This window comes from Hyperolius riggenbachi, chromosome 3 (assembly GCF_040937935.1).
Source record: "Hyperolius riggenbachi isolate aHypRig1 chromosome 3, aHypRig1.pri, whole genome shotgun sequence".
NCBI classification, from domain to species: Eukaryota; Metazoa; Chordata; class Amphibia; order Anura; family Hyperoliidae; genus Hyperolius; species Hyperolius riggenbachi.
The window spans coordinates 391163268-391181172 of NC_090648.1; positions in this window are offsets into that span (position 1 = coordinate 391163268).

The following is a 17905-nucleotide window of genomic DNA, read 5'->3' on the forward strand; positions in this document are numbered from 1 at the left end:
ACCCCAAGGTATTCTGTTAGGTGTATGATGAGTTCATAGAAGATTTTATTTTTTGTCAAAAGTTAGCGGAAATTGGATTTTTATTATTTTTTTCACAAAGTGTCATTTTTCACTAACTTGTGACAAAAAATAAAATCTTCTATGAACTCACCATACCCCTAACGGAATACCTTGGGGTGTCGTCTTTCTAAAATGGGGTCACTTGTGGGGTTCCTATACTGCCCTGGCATTTTAGGGGCCCTAAACCGTGAGGAGTAGTCTAGAAAACAAATGCCTCAAAATGACCTGTGAATAGGACGTTGGGCCCCTTAGCGCACCTAGGCTGCAAAAAAGTGTCACACATGTAGTATCGCCATACTCAGGAGAAGTAGTATAATGTATTTTGTGGTGTATTTTTACACATACCCATGCTGGGTGGGAGAAATCTCTCTGTAAATGGACAATTGTGTGGAAAAAAAATCAAAAATGTGTCATTTACAGAGATATTTCTCCCACCCAGCATGGTTATATGTAAAAATACACCACAAAACACATTATACTACTTCTTCTGAGTACGGCGATACCACATGTGTGACACTTTTTTGCAGCCTAACTGTGCTAAGGGGCCCAAAGTCCAATGAGTACCTTTAGGATTTCACAGGTCATTTTGAGACATTTGGGTTCAAGACTACTCCTCACGGTTTAGGGCCCCTAAAATGCCAGGGCAGTATTGGAACCCCACAAATGACCCCATTCTAGAAAGAAGACACCCCAAGGTATTCCGTTAGGAGTATGGTGAGTTCATAGAAGATTTTATTTTTGTCACAAGTTAGCAGAAAATGACACTTTGTGAAAAAAAACAATTAAAATCAATTTCCGCTAACTTGTGACAAAAAAAAAAAATCTTCTATGAACTCACCATCCTCCTAATGGAATACCTTGGGGTGTCTTCTTTCTAAAATGGGGTAATTTGTGGGATTCCTATACTGTCCTGGCATTTTAGGAGCCCTAAACCGTGAGGAGCAGTCTTGAAACGAAATTTCTCAAAATGACCTGTGAAATCCTAAAGGTACTCATTGGACTTTGGGCCCCTTAGCGCAGTTAGGGTGCAAAAAAGTGCCACACATATGGTATCGCCGTACTCAGGAGAAGTAGTATAATGTGTTTTGGGGTGTATTTTTCCACATACCCATGCTGAGTGGGAGAAATATCTCTATAAATTGACAATTGTGTGTAAAAAAAATAAAACAATTGTCATTTACGGAGATATTTCTCCCACCCAGCATGGGTATGTGTAAAAATACACCCCAAAACACATTATACTACTTCTCCTGAGTACGGCAATACCACGTGTGTGGCACTTTTTTGCAGCCTAACTGCGCTAAGGGGCCCAAAGTCCAATGAGCATCTTTAGGCTTTACAGGGGTGCTTACAATTAGGCACCCCCCAAAATGCCAGGACAGTGAACACACCCCACAAATGACCCCATTTTGGAAAGTAGACACTTCAAGGTATTCAGAGAGTAGCATAGTGAGTCCGTGGCAGATTTCATTTTTTTTTGTCGCAAGTTAGAAGAAATGGAAACTTTTTTTTTTGTTACAAAGTGTCATTTTCCGCTAACTTGTGACAAAAAATAAAATCTTCTATGAACTCACCATGCCTCTCACTGAATACTTTGGGATGTCTTCTTTCCAAAATGGGGTCATTTGGGGGGGATTTGTACTATCCTGGAATTTTAGCCCCTCATGAAACCTGACAGGTGAGCAGAAAAGTCAGAGATGCTTGAAAATGGGAAAATTCACTTTTGGCACCATAGTTTGTAAACGCTATAACTTTTACCCAATCCAATAAATATACACTGAATGGGTTTTTTTTTATCAAAGACATGTAGCAGAATAACTTTCGCGCTCAAATGTATAGGAAATTTTACTTTATTTGAAAAATGTCAGCACAGAAAGTTAAAAAAGTAATTTTTTTGACAAAATTCATGTCTTTTTTGATGAATATAATAAAAAGTAAAACTCGCAGCAGCAATCAAATAGCACCGAAAGAAAGCTGTATTAGTGACAAGAAAAGGAGGTAAAATTCATTTAGGTGGTAGGTTGTATGACTGAGCAATAAACCGTGAAAGCTGCAGTGGTCCGAATGGAAAAAAAGGCTCTGGTCCTTAAGGGGTTTTATGACTGCAGTCCTTAAGTGGTTAAAAACAAATCACGCTATTTTCCCTCCCTGTCAGCAAGTCCCAGGGTTAGTGTGTTTGTTGAGATGGTATTAAAGGATCTGGACTCCATACATATTCAAAGAGGCAGTGACAACCTCATGACTGCCCAATTTGAGGCTTTACAGGAACTATCTCAGATGTCACAGATCACGATTAAGCCCTCCGACAAAGGGGGCAATGTCGTGGTCATGGACAATGAACAATATGAGGAAATGTGCCTACGCATTCTGAGGAATCGCGAATGGTATTCGAGGGCTTCCGCGTCCAATGTGCTGAGGGACCAGGGGGCGCTCTTCGCCATCATCAATCACGCAGCTAGTCAGAATATTATTTCTTCGCAAACGGCTGTGTTTCTTAAAATTCAACATCCTATAATACCCACATTTTATGCGTTGCCCAAAGTGCACAAGTCTTTGGTGCACCCTCCGGGAAGACCGATTATATTGGCTTGTGGTTCTTTGATGGAAAATATAAGTAAATATTTGGATTTTCATTTGCAGAAACATGTGCAAACATTGTCTTCATATGTACAAGATACCTCCCATATGCTGCGGGTCCTTGATGGAGTGTGTGCGCCGCCTGGTGCCCTCCTAGTCGCATTGGATGTTGAGGCCCTATACTCAAGTATACCCCACAGTGGGGGGCTCCGCACTGTGGCTAGATACTTAAATACCTTACCATGTACAGAGAAGGATCACTCCTTCTTTCTTCTTCAATTATTGGAATTTCTACTTACACACAACCATTTTGTGTTTGGTACCTCCCACTACCTCCAGGTGCAGGGGACGGCGATGGGGACAACATTTGCCCCATCATACGCCAACCTGTACCTGGGGGGTGGGAGGCGGATATATTTTCCAATGATGACATTGTCGAGTACCTGTGTCATATTGATGTGTGGCACAGGTACATCGACGACATTTTTATGCTGTGGACAGGAGGGGAGGAACTCCTCCTGGAATTTGTGGAAATGTTAAATACTAACACTTTGAATTTGAATCTGACATGTGCTTTTGATAGATTATCAATACCCTTCCTTGACCCTTGGTGGGGATAAAGGAAGTTGGGATGATTACTACTAAGCTGTATCGGAGGCCAACTGCCTCCAATACAATATTACATGCAGAAAGTTTTCACCCTGCACACCTGATGGAGGCCCGGTACACACTTGCGGTTCTCTGCCAAACGGACCGGATGACCTGACCGGATCCGGACCGGATCGGAACCGCACGGTTCTGATCCGGATCCGATCCGGATCCGGTCAGGTTGCATCAGGTGTTCATCAGGATGCGATCCAGATCCGTTTGGCAAAAGATAGTAGAAATAGAATAAAAATGGTGGGGTCTGGGAGGTCAGCAGAAGGTAGCCCTGTGGAATCAGGCCCTCCGCTGTTTAGCACTCACCTCCACCTCCGACATACTGCCAACATCTCCAGCACGTTTAAAGTCACTGCTGCTCCACTCTAAAATGCTTGCCCATGTGTCCCCATCCAAAATCGCCGCTACTATACGCATAGGAAGTGGGGTAGAACATCCAGATTTTTAGCCAGTGTGTTGTGCGCTCTCCGGTTCTCATTGGTTTGTATTGGCCGGATGGTGCAGTCCGGCTCCGCTCCGGATACGGCTGCCGGAGGAGCCGGACCAAAAAATAGCGCATGTTGGGATCCGGTCCGGACGAAACGGACGCATGTGAACGGACGCATAGGCTTTCATTGCTATGCCGTGCGTCCGTTCTGTCCGTTCTGCATGCGGTCCGGCTCCGGCACGGCGATTCCGGACGGCGACCGCTAATGTGAACCGGGCCTAACAGTATACCTGTGGGACAATACTTGAGGGCCAGAAGAAAATGCTCAAATTTGGAGGATTTCAAGCTGGAAGCAACAGAACTAAATTCTAGATTTAAAGCTAGAGGATACTCGGGGTCATGCATTAAAAAGGCCTATAAGAGAGCAATAGACTCAGACCAAGATACTCTGATTGTCTAGAGAAAGTCTAAGAAAAGCAACAGCTTGCTCGATACTGTCCCTCTCATTACTAAGTATAACAAACAACAGGACCAATTCCATAAAATCCTAAAGAGACACTGGCATGTCCTCACTGATGATGTGAGGATACGCCAATGTGTTTCAGATAAACCCAAATTGACATTAAGGAAAGCCCCTACCATTTCAAATAAACTTACCAGAAGTCACTATCAGGGGAACCAACGAGGAGATTCATGCACCGATTGGGGGATCTACAGATGTGGCTCCTGCAACCAGTGCCCCTATATCAAGGTGGGCCAACTTAATGTCTTTCCACATGTGAATCGGACTGTTAAGATTAGACATTTTAATAATTGTGCCACAGAGGGTGTCGTATATGTACTTTGGTGCGTATGTGGCGCCTTCTATATAGGCAAAACGACCAGAAATTTACGTCGCCGAATCTATGAACATGTCAACTATGTGGATAGCCATAATTTTGGCTCCCCGGTCGCAAGACATGTCATAGCATGTGAATTGAATCCATCCAATAAAATCTCTTTCAGTGCTGTGGATAGGATACATCCACCCCTGAGAGTAGGTGATTTTGATAAGATTCTGACACAACGTGAGTGCCGTTGGATCTATAATCTTAAGGCAACGAAACCTCCAGGACGTAATGACAATTTAAAGTATGCTCCTTTTTTGTGAACTATATATAATAATAACCTCTATGAGGGGGGTATATATACTTGGGGATGGGGTGAGGGAGGGGGTTATGTGTTTTGGGGTGGGTGGGCATAAGGCCCCCTCCGCCTGTTTTTGGAGTCTTTTGGTTGGGTGGGGGGACTACCCGCAGCATCCCAAATTCAGGACTGCACTTTCTATGTCTTGGCAGTCCCCCCTTTTTTGCTTTTTTGCTTTTCTGCTTTTTTGTCTTATATATATGCAAACTCCTCTGTATAGTACTTTTGTGTTGAATTTGCTCTCCTGATATGAGATGCCTTATTGACAAATGTCTATGTTCCTTGTCTTATTTATATAAGATGTATAGGATATCTTGAACTGAAATAGTATATTTTGTTTCAGGTAGGGTCTCCTTTAAGAGTCCATTGTGCTGGGTGGGGGCGCTTTCTTTGGAGCTGGCTCTATTTTCCTTTTTCCCCCTTCTCCTTAATGTATGTGTGTCTTTACCTTCCTCTTCTGCCCTCCCTTTAGGGTCCGCTCCATTTCTTCGCCATACGCCCAGCACTTAGCCTGGCAAGGAGAGGGGCGGGATCGGCTAGATCTGGCCAGCCCCTGGCCCAGCTCCCTGTGTTGCCAGGCTACCGACCGGAACGGCGCGATGTACGCATTGGGCATGCGTGCATGCGTCAGTTCCGGCCGGACGGACCACGCCGGAGCGCAGAAGCCGCGCCCACGGAAGTCACGTGGCTTGGGCCTCCTCGACGTAAACGCCATTTAAGGCGCATGGAGACCGCTCCTGACATACATACCTGGCGGCCTGTGTTCTGATGAGCCGAATCTTTCGGCGAAACCGGTAGACAAGGTCTGGGCGGCCTGGGGAAGACCTTACTGCAGCAATACCCATCACTTCTCTTGGGAAAGGCTGGCATCTGGCATCTACATAAGGACATGTAAGCTTGCAACAGCACCACAAACCTGTTTCATCATTTACAGTATGTTGAGGATTATTCTTTTGCCTCACATTGGGACTGTTTACAAATTACTCATATTGAGCCATTATTCGATCCTATGGATGCTTTATCTGTTCCACATGATGCAATGATTATGCTTATGACATGCACTATATGCTAAAGATGGATATTATCTGAACCATCCAAATCAACTACAGTGGTTACAACAGTTGCCTGCTTCTGGACAGGAACTTCGGATTACTTTTGATTGCCATATATTGCATTTCATGGACACAGTGTTCTATTACCACATCTTGAGACTCTCTTGATATACAGTTGCCTGCTTCTGGACAGGAACATTGAGCTGGACATCTGCTGTCATGACGCTAATCTATCATTAATCTGGGGCCCAGCATGGCCTATAGGCAATCCCTGATTCCTCAAAATCACTAACTGCCTGCTGTTGGACAGAAATTCTATACACAATCAGTGGCCTGCCTGTGGACAAGAACGTCACAGTATTATCAGTTGCCTGCTTTTGGTCAGGAACTTTGTGTCAATTGATTGCTGCTATTATATTCCTTTGCATTCTAGCATCCCTATATTGAAGGACTCTCCAGCCATATGGGTTACCCTCTAAAAACTAGAATGCATTGCCATCCTTCCTTGGTTTGAAATATGTTCCATTATTCGACATTTGCTGCTGTTCAATGTTACATCTTTTTCCCTTAGCTGCCCAGACATTCAGATCACCTAAAGTTGTATGATTAATATTAACCTTTTTAATTGTATTAATACATGTAAATTTTTACTTATATACATTTTGTGTCCATGACTCATTGAAGTGAGACTTGGGTGCAGATGGGTACTGCTTGCTTTTTTCTAAATTCTCTAACCCAGTCACTCGGAGTCATATTTATAGGTGTTCATTGTGCATATATGTAGGAGTGGTCTGGTGTTGGATGAATCACACATGTATACATATGAAAATGTAGATGGTTGTATTTTTAAATTGTTTGAAACTTTAGATGGTTGTATTTTTAAATTGTTTGAAACTGTATCCATTCAAGTGCAAGTTATGCACTGACTGCCAGGTATAATGTGCAGTCACAGATGCAGTGAAAGGTATGCAGTGACTGCAAACAGCCGTTTGTGTAGTGACGGCCGTGCTGGACTGGTGCGCACCATGACGAGAGTGCTGGTGATGGTGGCTTTTCATCCCATATGCTCGCTGATGTAGCTGAATGACAGAACAGTGACTGTCCAGCTGATCAAATTTGGTCTGACCACAATGAAACAACAACCTTATTCACTTTGGTGTGCCACCCCCACCCGAGACACTCATATAGCCGGCGGTCATTGCGTTATTGTGATACGCAAGCCCCTTCAATACGGCAAGGTAATGATCACGAAGGGGGATGGGCACATGTACAAACCTTTTGTTTTTTGTTGCAGCCGCCTGCAGTTCAGCCATAAAAATTAGGCAGGCATGTGCCTGCCCAAGAAAAGTTAGTATAGCGGCCGCTGCTAGCAGCGGCCTTAAAAATTCTGAAATCCGCCTAGAGTCCTGGACCCTGGTGGTGGTGGCGGAGAAGGCAGTCAAACGGCCTGCAGGCAGAGATGCTGTGTGTGGGGACTGACTTAGTCTTCGGTCATGCAATAGCCCTCAGGGATCCATGCCTCGTTCATTTTAATAAAGGTCAGGTACTGAACACTGTCATGACTTAGGCGACTTCTCTTCTCAGTGACAATGCCTCCAGCTGCACTGAAGGTCCTTTCTGACAGGACGCTTGTGGCAGGGCAAGAGAGAAGTTGTATGGCAAATTGCGACAGCTCTGGCCACAGGTCAAGCATGCGCAACCAGTAGAGCAAGGGTTCATCCTCGCTGCTCGCAGTCGCAGTGTGTACATCCACACTTAAGGCCAGGTAGTCGGCTACATGCCGGTCCAGGCATTGGTGGAGGGTGGATCCCGAAGGGCTACTGCGAGGCGTTGGACTAAAGAATGTCCGCATGTCCGACATCACCCCGAGATCGCTGGAGCGTCCTGTCCTTGCCTGCGTGGACTGGTGAGAAGGAGGAGGAATACTGCCAGTGGTACCTTTATTGCGTTGTACTGTCACATAACCCTTGTAAAGTAGTGTTGCTCGAATACCTCATTATCCTATTCGAGTTTGGTCGAATTCGGATAGTAAACTATTCGAATTCACTCGAAGTTCAATATCCGATGTAATCGAATATCCGATTCGACCTCGGATATCCGACGTCACTATCCGAGTCTGTATTCGAGTTAAATATTCGAGCTGGCCTTAAATAGCTTGTATAACTTGTATTGGAGGTCAATGATGCATGAAACCACCTTTTTTATGAAGAAAAACATCAAGTGATTAGGTAGTGATGTAGTAGTTATAAAAAAGGTATCAAAAATAGTAAATTAACTTCATGAAAAGTGTTTGCATGAGAAGGTGTGTCCAAAATGGTTGTAAGTTGGAAGTCTTCATTTACGTCATCTTCATCTTCTTCTTCTATATCTTCTTCTTCTTCTATATCTTCTTCTTCCTCTTCTTCTTCTATATCTTCTTCTTCCTCTTCTTCTTCTATATCTTCTTCTTCTTCTATATCTTCTTCTTCCTCTTCTTCTTCTATAACTTCTTCTTCTTCTATATCTTCTTCTTCTTCTATATCTTCTTCTTCTTCTATATCTTCTTCTTCTTCTTCTTCTTCTTCTTCTTCTTCTTCTATATCTTTTTCTTCTATATCTTCTTCATCTTCTTCTATATCTGCTTCTTCTATATCTGCTTCTTCTATATCTTCTTCATCTTCTATATCTTCTTCTTCTTCTTCTTCTTCTTCTTCATCTTCTTCTATATCTTCTTCTTCTATATCTTCTTCTTCTATATCTTCTTCATCTTCTTCATCTTATTCTACATCTTCTTCTTCTATATCTTCTTCTTCATCTTCTTCTTCTTCTTCCTCTTCTTCTCTATCATTGTATTATGTGTCTTTGTTTTCCTTTCTTTTGTAATATTTTTTTTTACTTCATTTGTGGAAAATTTTTATTTTAATAACACCATAGTTATATTTGTGTTGATGGCATAATAGGTAGGTAGTGGCACATTGCAAGCCACAGCGCCTTTTTCTGTGTACCCTGGTGGTAGTAAAACATAGACATCAGCAGGAGGAGGAAGTAGTTGCAGGCTTGCAGCTATTTGTAGTGTGTGGTAATAGTCGGTCGTTACTCGGTAGGAGAGTGGGTGGGCAGGTGGCAGCAGAAAATAGTTCTTCTTCTGTTCTCCCTGGCAGTGGTAGCAGCACACAGACAGCAGAAGCTCAATGCAGCTACAGGAGGAGGAGTAATGTGTGTCAGGCAGTGTGATGTGACTGACATAATAGGCCCTGGTTCCTAGCGGTGGTACCAGGGCCGTAAATGAACATCATGAGGTTCCAGACAGCGGTTGTGAAGCCCACATTGTGTCCAATACACAATTGGGACAGCACAGTTTTCAACCCGGACACCTCTAAAATATATACAGATTTTTTTTTTAATTATTGCAGCTATTGTTGAGCGTAATAGCTGGTGGCGCATGGGCAGCGGCACCTTGTAATGTGTTCCCTGGCAGTGGAAACACACAGACAGCAGGAGGCAATACAGCAGCAGGCAGCGTGAGGAGGATGAGTGTGTGTGGCAGACTGGCATTTGGCAGCAGGCAGGATGGCAGGCAGCGAGACATAGTAGGCCCTGGTTCCTAGCGGTGGTTCCAGGGCCGTAAATGAACATCATGAGGTTCCAGACAGCGGTCGTGAAGCCCACATTGTGTCCAATACACAATTGGGACAGCACAGTTTTCAACCCGGACACCTCTAAAATAATTACAATTCTTTTTTTTGTTTTTAAATTATTGCAGCTATTGTTGAGCGTAATAGCTGGTGGTGCATGGGCAGCAGCACCTTGTAATGTGTTCCCTGGCAGTGGAGAGGAGACACAGACAGCAGGAGGAAATATAACAGCAGGCAGCGTGAGGAGGATAAGTGTGTGGCAGACTGGCATTTGGCAGCAGGCAGGAGGGCAGGCAGCGAGACATAGTAGGCCCTGGTTCCTAGCGGTGGTTCCAGGGCCGTAAATAAACATCATGAGGTTCCAGACAGCAGTTGTGAAGCCCACATTGTGTCCAATACACAATTGGGACAGCACAGTTTTCAACCCGGAGACCTCTAAATTAATTAAAAAAAAATTCGAAATAATGCAGCTATTGTTGAGCGTAATAGCTGGTGGTGCATGGGCAGCAGCACCTTGTAATGTGTTCCCTGGCAGTGGAGAGGAGACACAGACAGCAGGAGGAAATATAACAGCAGGCAGCGTGAGGAGGATAAGTGTGTGGCAGACTGGCATTTGGCAGCAGGCAGGAGGGCAGGCAGCGAGACATAGTAGGCCCTGGGTCCTAGCAGTGGTTCCAGGGCCGTAAATACACAGCATGAGGTTCCAGACAGCGGTCGTGAAGCCCACATTGTGTCCAATACACAATTGGGACATCACAGTTTTCAACCCGGACACCTCTAAAATAATTACAATTTTTTTTTCAAATTAATGCAGCTATTGTTGAGCGTAATAGCTGGTGGCGCATGGGCAGCAGCACCTTGTAATGTGTTCCCTGGCAGTGGAAACACACAGACAGCAGGAGGCAATACAGCAGCAGGCAGCGTGAGGAGGTTGAGTGTGTGTGGCAGACTGGCATTTGGCAGCAGGCAGGAGGGCAGGCAGCGAGACATAGTAGGCCCTGGGTCCTAGCGGTGCTTCCAGCGCCGTAAATACACAGCATGAGGTTCCAGACAGCGGTCGTGAAGCCCACATTGTGTCCAATACACAATTGGGACATCACAGTTTTCAACCCGGACACCTCTAAAATAATTACAATTTTTTTTTCAAATTAATGCAGCTATTGTTGAGCATAATAGCTGCTGGCGCATGGGCAGCAGCACCTTGTAATGTGTTCCCTGCAGTGGAAACACACAGACAGTAGGAAGCAATACAGCAGCAGGCAGCGTGATGAGGATGAGTGTGTGTGGCAGACTGGCATTTGGCAGCAGGTAGGAGGGCAGGCAGCGAGACATAGTAGGCCCTGGGTCCTAGCGGTGGTTCCAGAGCCGTAAATACACAGCATGAGGTTCCAGACAGCGATCGTGAAGCCCACATTGTGTCCAATACACAATTGGGACATCACAGTTTTCAACCCAGACACCTCTAAAATAATTACAATTTTTTTTTTCAAATTAATGCAGCTATTGTTGAGCGTAATAGCTGGTGGCGCATGGGCAGCAGCATCTGGTAATGTGTTCCCTGGCAGTGGAAACAAACAGACAGCAGGAGGCAATACAGCAGCAGGCAGCGTGAGGAGGATGAGTGTGTGTGGCAGACTGGCATTTGGCAGCAGGCAGGATGGCAGGCAGCGAGACATAGTAGGCCCTGGGTCCTAGCGGTGGTTCCAGGGCCGTAAATGAACATCATGAGGTTCCAGACAGCGGTCGTGAAGCCCACATTGTGTCCAATACACAATTGGGACAGCACAGTTTTCAACCCGGACACCTCTAAAATAATTACAATTCTTTTTTTTGTTTTTAAATTATTGCAGCTATTGTTGAGCGTAATAGCTGGTGGTGCATGGGCAGCAGCACCTTGTAATGTGTTCCCTGGCAGTGGAGAGGAGACACAGACAGCAGGAGGAAATATAACAGCAGGCAGCGTGAGGAGGATAAGTGTGTGGCAGACTGGCATTTGGCAGCAGGCAGGAGGGCAGGCAGCGAGACATAGTAGGCCCTGGGTCCTAGCAGTGGTTCCAGGGCCGTAAATACACAGCATGAGGTTCCAGACAGCGGTCGTGAAGCCCACATTGTGTCCAATACACAATTGGGACAGCACAGTTTTGAACCCGGACACCTCTAAAATAATTACAATTCTTTTTTTTGTTTTTAAATTATTGCAGCTATTGTTGAGCGTAATAGCTGGTGGTGCATGGGCAGCAGCACCTTGTAATGTGTTCCCTGGCAGTGGAGAGGAGACACAGACAGCAGGAGGAAATATAACAGCAGGCAGCGTGAGGAGGATAAGTGTGTGGCAGACTGGCATTTGGCAGCAGGCAGGAGGGCAGGCAGCGAGACATAGTAGGCCCTGGGTCCTAGCGGTGGTTCCAGGGTCGTAAATACACAGCATGAGGTTCCAGACAGCGGTTGTGAAGCCCACATTGTGTCCAATACACAATTGGGACATCACAGTTTTCAACCCGGACACCTCTAAAATAATTACAATTTTTTTTTTCAAATTAATGCAGCTATTGTTGAGCATAATAGCTGGTGGCGCATGGGCAGCAGCACCTTGTAATGTGTTCCCTGGCAGTGGAAACACACAGACAGCAGGAGGCAAAACAGCAGCAGGCAGCGTGAGGAGGATGAGTGTGTGTGGTAGAATGGCATTTGGCAGCAGGCAGGAGGGCAGGCAGCGAGACATAGTAGGCCCTGGTTCCTTGCGGTGGTTCCAGGGCCGTAAATGAACATCATGAGGTTCTAGACAGGGTCGTGAAGCCCATATTGTGTCCAATACACAATTGGGACATCACAGTTTTCAACCTGGACACCTCTAAATTAATTACAATTGTTTTTTTCAAAATAATGCAGCTATTGTTGAGCGTAATAGCTAGTGGTGCATGGGCAGGAGCACCTTGTAATGTGTTCCCTAGCAGTGGAGAGGAGACACAGACAGCAGGAGGAAATGTAACAGCAGGCAGCGTGAGGAGGATAAGTGTGTGGCAGACTGGCATTTAGCAGCAGGCAGGAGGGCAAGCAGCGAGACATAGTAGGCCCTGGTTCCTAGCAGTGGTTCCAGGGCCGTAAATGAACATCATGAGGTTCCAGACAGCGGTCGTGAAGCCCACATTGTGTCCAATACACAATTGGGACAGCACAGTTTTCAACCCGGACACCTCTAAATTAATTACAATTCTTTTTTTTTGTTTTTAAATTATTGCAGCTATTGTTGAGCGTAATAGCTGGTGGTGCATGGGCAGCAGCACCTTGTAATGTGTTCCCTGGCAGTGGAAACAAACAGACAGCAGGAGGCAATACAGCAGCAGGCAGCGTGAGGAGGATGAGTGTGTGTGGCAGACTGGCATTTGGCAGCAGGCAGGATGGCAGGCAGCGAGACATAGTAGGCCCTGGGTCCTAGCGGTGGTTCCAGGGCCGTAAATGAACATCATGAGGTTCCAGACAGTGGTCGTGAAGCCCACATTGTGTCCAATACACAATTGGGACAGCACAGTTTTCAACCCGGACACCTCTAAAATAATTACAATTCTTTTTTTGGTTTTCAAATTATTGCAGCTATTGTTGAGCGTAATAGCTGGTGGTGCATGGGCAGCAGCACCTTGTAATGTGTTCCCTGGCAGTGGAGAGGAAACACAGACAGCAGGAGGAAATATAAATGCAGGCAGCATGAGGAGTATAAGTGTGTGGCAGACTGGCATTTGGCAGCAGGCAGGAGGGCAGGCAGCGAGACATAGTAGGCCCTGGGTCCTAGCGGTGGTTCCAGAGCCGTAAATACACAGCATGAGGTTCCAGACAGCGATCGTGAAGCCCACATTGTGTCCAATACACAATTGGGACATCACAGTTTTCAACCCAGACACCTCTAAAATAATTACAAATTTTTTTTTCAAATTAATGCAGCTATTGTTGAGCGTAATAGCTGGTGGCACATGGGCAGCAGCACCTTGTAATGTGTTCCCTGGCAGTGGAAACAAACAGACAGCAGGAGGCAATACAGCAGCAGGCAGCGTGAGGAGGATGAGTGTGTGTGGCAGACTGGCATTTGGCAGCAGGCAGGATGGCAGGCAGCGAGACATAGTAGGCCCTGGGTCCTAGCGGTGGTTCCAGGGCCGTAAATACACAGCATGAGGTTCCAGACAGCGGTCGTGAAGCCCACATTGTGTCCAATACACAATTGGGACAGCACAGTTTTGAACCCGGACACCTCTAAAATAATTACAATTCTTTTTTTTGTTTTTAAATTATTGCAGCTATTGTTGAGCGTAATAGCTGGTGGTGCATGGGCAGCAGCACCTTGTAATGTGTTCCCTGGCAGTGGAGAGGAGACACAGACAGCAGGAGGAAATATAACAGCAGGCAGCGTGAGGAGGATAAGTGTGTGGCAGACTGGCATTTGGCAGCAGGCAGGAGGGCAGGCAGCGAGACATAGTAGGCCCTGGGTCCTAGCGGTGGTTCCAGGGTCGTAAATACACAGCATGAGGTTCCAGACAGCGGTTGTGAAGCCCACATTGTGTCCAATACACAATTGGGACATCACAGTTTTCAACCCGGACACCTCTAAAATAATTACAATTTTTTTTTTCAAATTAATGCAGCTATTGTTGAGCATAATAGCTGGTGGCGCATGGGCAGCAGCACCTTGTAATGTGTTCCCTGGCAGTGGAAACACACAGACAGCAGGAGGCAAAACAGCAGCAGGCAGCGTGAGGAGGATGAGTGTGTGTGGTAGAATGGCATTTGGCAGCAGGCAGGAGGGCAGGCAGCGAGACATAGTAGGCCCTGGTTCCTTGCGGTGGTTCCAGGGCCGTAAATGAACATCATGAGGTTCTAGACAGGGTCGTGAAGCCCATATTGTGTCCAATACACAATTGGGACATCACAGTTTTCAACCTGGACACCTCTAAATTAATTACAATTGTTTTTTTCAAAATAATGCAGCTATTGTTGAGCGTAATAGCTAGTGGTGCATGGGCAGGAGCACCTTGTAATGTGTTCCCTAGCAGTGGAGAGGAGACACAGACAGCAGGAGGAAATGTAACAGCAGGCAGCGTGAGGAGGATAAGTGTGTGGCAGACTGGCATTTAGCAGCAGGCAGGAGGGCAAGCAGCGAGACATAGTAGGCCCTGGTTCCTAGCAGTGGTTCCAGGGCCGTAAATGAACATCATGAGGTTCCAGACAGCGGTCGTGAAGCCCACATTGTGTCCAATACACAATTGGGACAGCACAGTTTTCAACCCGGACACCTCTAAATTAATTACAATTCTTTTTTTTTGTTTTTAAATTATTGCAGCTATTGTTGAGCGTAATAGCTGGTGGTGCATGGGCAGCAGCACCTTGTAATGTGTTCCCTGGCAGTGGAAACAAACAGACAGCAGGAGGCAATACAGCAGCAGGCAGCGTGAGGAGGATGAGTGTGTGTGGCAGACTGGCATTTGGCAGCAGGCAGGATGGCAGGCAGCGAGACATAGTAGGCCCTGGGTCCTAGCGGTGGTTCCAGGGCCGTAAATGAACATCATGAGGTTCCAGACAGTGGTCGTGAAGCCCACATTGTGTCCAATACACAATTGGGACAGCACAGTTTTCAACCCGGACACCTCTAAAATAATTACAATTCTTTTTTTGGTTTTCAAATTATTGCAGCTATTGTTGAGCGTAATAGCTGGTGGTGCATGGGCAGCAGCACCTTGTAATGTGTTCCCTGGCAGTGGAGAGGAAACACAGACAGCAGGAGGAAATATAAATGCAGGCAGCATGAGGAGTATAAGTGTGTGGCAGACTGGCATTTGGCAGCAGGCAGGAGGGCAGGCAGCGAGACATAGTAGGCCCTGGGTCCTAGCGGTGGTTCCAGAGCCGTAAATACACAGCATGAGGTTCCAGACAGCGATCGTGAAGCCCACATTGTGTCCAATACACAATTGGGACATCACAGTTTTCAACCCAGACACCTCTAAAATAATTACAAATTTTTTTTTCAAATTAATGCAGCTATTGTTGAGCGTAATAGCTGGTGGCACATGGGCAGCAGCACCTTGTAATGTGTTCCCTGGCAGTGGAAACAAACAGACAGCAGGAGGCAATACAGCAGCAGGCAGCGTGAGGAGGATGAGTGTGTGTGGCAGACTGGCATTTGGCAGCAGGCAGGATGGCAGGCAGCGAGACATAGTAGGCCCTGGGTCCTAGCGGTGGTTCCAGGGCCGTAAATGAACATCATGAGGTTCCAGACAGCGGTCGTAAAGCCCACATTGTGTCCAATACACAATTGGGACAGCACAGTTTTCAACCCGGACACCTCTAAAATAATTACAATTCTTTTTTTTGTTTTCAAATTATTGCAGCTATTGTTGAGCGTAATAGCTGGTGGTGCATGGGCAGCAGCACCTTGTAATGTGTTCCCTGGCAGTGGAGAGGAGACACAGACAGCAGGAGGAAATATAACAGCAGGCAGCGTGAGGAGGATAAGTGTGTGGCAGACTGGCATTTGGCAGCAGGCAGGAGGGCAGGCAGCGAGACATAGTAGGCCCTGGGTCCTAGCAGTGGTTCCAGGGCCGTAAATACACAGCATGAGGTTCCAGACAGCGGTCGTGAAGCCCACATTGTGTCCAATACACAATTGGGACATCACAGTTTTCAACCCGGACACCTCTAAAATAATTACAATTTTTTTTTTCAAATTAATGCAGCTATTGTTGAGCATAATAGCTGCTGGCGCATGGGCAGCAGCACCTTGTAATGTGTTCCCTGGCAGTGGAAACACACAGACAGTAGGAAGCAATACAGCAGCAGGCAGCGTGATGAGGATGAGTTTGTGTGGCAGACTGGCATTTGGCAGCAGGTAGGAGGGCAGGCAGCGAGACATAGTAGGCCCTGGGTCCTAGCGGTGGTTCCAGAGCCGTAAATACACAGCATGAGGTTCCAGACAGTGATCGTGAAGCCCACATTGTGTCCAATACACAATTGGGACATCACAGTTTTCAACCAGGACACCTCTAAATTAATTACAATTTTTTTTTGTTTTTAAATTATTGCAGCTATTGTTGAGCGTAATAGCTGGTGGTGCATGGGCAGCAGCACCTTGTAATGTGTTCCCTGGCAGTGGAGAGGAGACACAGACAGCAGGAGGAAATATAACAGCAGGCAGCGTGAGGAGGATAAGTGTGTGGCAGACTGGCATTTGGCAGCAGGCAGGAGGGCAGGCAGCGAGACATAGTAGGCCCTGGTTCCTAGCAGTGGTTCCAGGGCCGTAAATGAACATCATGAGGTTCCAGACAGCGGTCGTGAAGCCCACATTGTGTCCAATACACAATTGGGACAGCACAGTTTTGAACCCGGACACCTCTAAAATAATTACAATTCTTTTTTTTGTTTTTAAATTATTGCAGCTATTGTTGAGCGTAATAGCTGGTGGTGCATGGGCAGCAGCACCTTGTAATGTGTTCCCTGGCAGTGGAGAGGAGACACAGACAGCAGGAGGAAATATAACAGCAGGCAGCGTGAGGAGGATAAGTGTGTGGCAGACTGGCATTTGGCAGCAGGCAGGAGGGCAGGCAGCGAGACATAGTAGGCCCTGGGTCCTAGCGGTGGTTCCAGGGCCGTAAATACACAGCATGAGGTTCCAGACAGCGGTTGTGAAGCCCACATTGTGTCCAATACACAATTGGGACATCACAGTTTTCAACCCGGACACCTCTAAAATAATTACAATTTTTTTTTTCAAATTAATGCAGCTATTGTTGAGCATAATAGCTGGTGGCGCATGGGCAGCAGCACCTTGTAATGTGTTCCCTGGCAGTGGAAACACACAGACAGCAGGAGGCAATACAGCAGCAGGCAGCGTGAGGAGGATGAGTGTGTGTGGTAGAATGGCATTTGGCAGCAGGCATGAGGGCAGGCAGCGAGACATAGTAGGCCCTGGTTCCTAGCGGTGGTTCCAGGGCCGTAAATGAACATCATGAGGTTCTAGACAGCGGTCGTGAAGCCCATATTGTGTCCAATACACCATTGGGACATCACAGTTTTCAACCTGGACACCTCTAAATTAATTACAATTGTTTTTTTTCAAAATAATGCAGCTATTGTTGAGCGTAATAGCTAGTGGTGCATGGGCAGCAGCACCTTGTAATGTGTTCCCTAGCAGTGGAGAGGAGACACAGACAGCAGGAGGAAATGTAACAGCAGGCAGCGTGAGGAGGATAAGTGTGTGGCAGACTGGCATTTAGCAGCAGGCAGGAGGGCAAGCAGCGAGACATAGTAGGCCCTGGTTCCTAGCAGTGGTTCCAGGGCCGTAAATGAACATC